Below are 2,404 nucleotides of genomic sequence, written 5' to 3' on the forward strand. Positions count from 1 at the left end.
GTATGAGTTTTCTTGTCCTGTGTGGTGATGAATCCTGAAGGTAGGACATAAAAATGTCTGTGAAGACTGTTTGTATCTTAACGTAACTGAAGTGAAGAAGAAGAATAAAATACAGCCTCTCCTCACTTAATGACAGAATTCCTTTCCTAAGACCACATCAGTAAATGAATTCATCGCTAAGTGAGGAGCATACTATAGTGATAGTGAGTTTGTGTCAAGTATCTTTGACATTGTTTTAATGTCACCTTTGCACCGCTTATAACATTTCTGGCAAATTTTTAAGTGTTTATACAGTAGTGTATTGTATAGTGTAATAAACAGTATAGAGGAAATCAGCTCTAATATAGCACATTATTTAGGTATGCATACTGGTCAGAGAGCCCATTGTAAGTCTGAGGCATCAGTAAACGAGTCTGTCGTTAAGTGAAGAGAGGCTAGATTGCAAAATGTCCTCTTTGTTGAAATGAGGGGCTCTTGATCCAAATGGGAGCTACTACCCTCTGGCTCAAATGTGATTATCTCTCATTTCACCAGTGCACTCTGACTCCTGTGGGTTCACTTCTCCCCTGAAAAATATAGAAACATTCAAAAAACATTGTAAATGTAGAAACAGGCAAGATATGTATATATTACTGCCACCCTTATAGGTTTAGTGCTTCTCTTTTATTATAATAATATTATATATTACTGCTGAGTGCAATAATCCTTTCGGATTCAGCACTTATCTTGATTACATTATTATTGATCTCTGTGAACATCAGAATGGTATACAATACCGACAGGTTGGTCGGTAAGACACATAGGCAACAGTTGCCTAACTGTTGCCTATGTGTCTTACCTACCATTATTGACCTCTTGTGGAATTGGTGGTTAGTTTTGATTATAATAGCAGTGCTGTATGATCCCAATGTTTTAGTATTTAGTTTTGATTATCAATTAGATTATAATAATTTGATAATACGTATTATTACTGTCCAGTTTATTTTCACATTACACAGCGCTGTATGGCCCTTAAAGGTTTAGTGCTTTGTTATGATTGTAATAATAATTGTCACATTACAACAATGTATTCTTGATCCAAGAAATTGGACTCATCCCCCATGCCTTAGAGTGGACTGGATTGCCTCACATTCCCCCTCTACCCCCAGGTGCTGCACAACCCCTACAGGTTTAGCATTCCCCTCCCCTGATATAACTAGATGTGTTTTGGTCACCATGCAATCCAAGAAAGGTGTTTCCATGTTTCACAAGGCCAGCCCCCTATACCTCAGTACAGTGGACCCCCGCATAACGCTATTAATCCGTTCCTGAGAGCTCAATGTTATGCGAAATTATCGTTATGCGAATTAATTTTCCCCATAAGAAATAACGGAAATCAAATTAATCCGTGCAAGACACCCAAAAGTATGAAAAAAAAAAATTACCACATGAAATATTAATTTTAATACACACAAACTTAAGAAAACATGCACAGTTACATGACACTTACCTTTATTGAAGATCTGGTGATGATTGATGGGATGGGAGGAGGGGAGACTTGATGGTTTTAGTGTTTAGAAGGGGAATCCCCTTCCATTAGGACTTGAGGTGTCAAGTCCTTTTCCAGGGTTGCTTCCCTTCTTTTAATGCCACTAGGACCAGCTTCAGAGTCACTGGACTTTTGTCGCACAACATATCTGTCCATAGTGGCCTGTACCTCTCGTTCCTTTATGACTTTCCTAAAGTGTTTCACAACAGTGTCAGTGTAATAGTCACCAGCACGGCTTGCAATAGCTGTCTGAGGGTGATTTTCATCCATGAAGGTTTGCACTTCAAGCCACTTTGCACAGATTTCCTTAATCTTTGAAGTAGGCAACTTCTTCAATTTCTCTCTCCGAACTGGCAGCCTCACCATGCCTTATCACACTATGTATGCCACTACGCCTCTTAAATCTCTCAAACCAACCTTTGCTGGCCTTAAATTCACTCACATCACCACTAGTTGCAGGCATTTTTCTAATTAAATCCTCGTGCAACTTCCTAGCCTTTTCACTTATGATCGCTTGAGAGATGCTATCGCCTGCTATCTGTTTTTCGTTTATCCACACCAATAACAGTCTCTCAACATCTTCTATCACTTGCAATCTCTGTTTCGAAAGCACAGTTAAACCTTTGGCAAGAACAGTTTCCTTGATTGCCGTTCTCTTGGACACAATAGAAGCGATACACAAATAACCCGCACATAAAAGAGAGAAGCTTACGACGACGTTTCGGTCCGACTTGGACCATTGACCATTGACTTTGTCAATGGTCCAAGTCGGACTGAAACATCGTCGTAAGCTTCTCTCTTTTATGTGCGGGTTATTTGTGTATCATTCCAGTCACGGTATTGTGCCTTTTTTGTTATTTAATAGAAGCGATGATT

Source organism: Cherax quadricarinatus, chromosome 76 (genome assembly GCF_038502225.1).
Source record: "Cherax quadricarinatus isolate ZL_2023a chromosome 76, ASM3850222v1, whole genome shotgun sequence".
NCBI lineage: Eukaryota > Metazoa > Arthropoda > Malacostraca > Decapoda > Parastacidae > Cherax > Cherax quadricarinatus.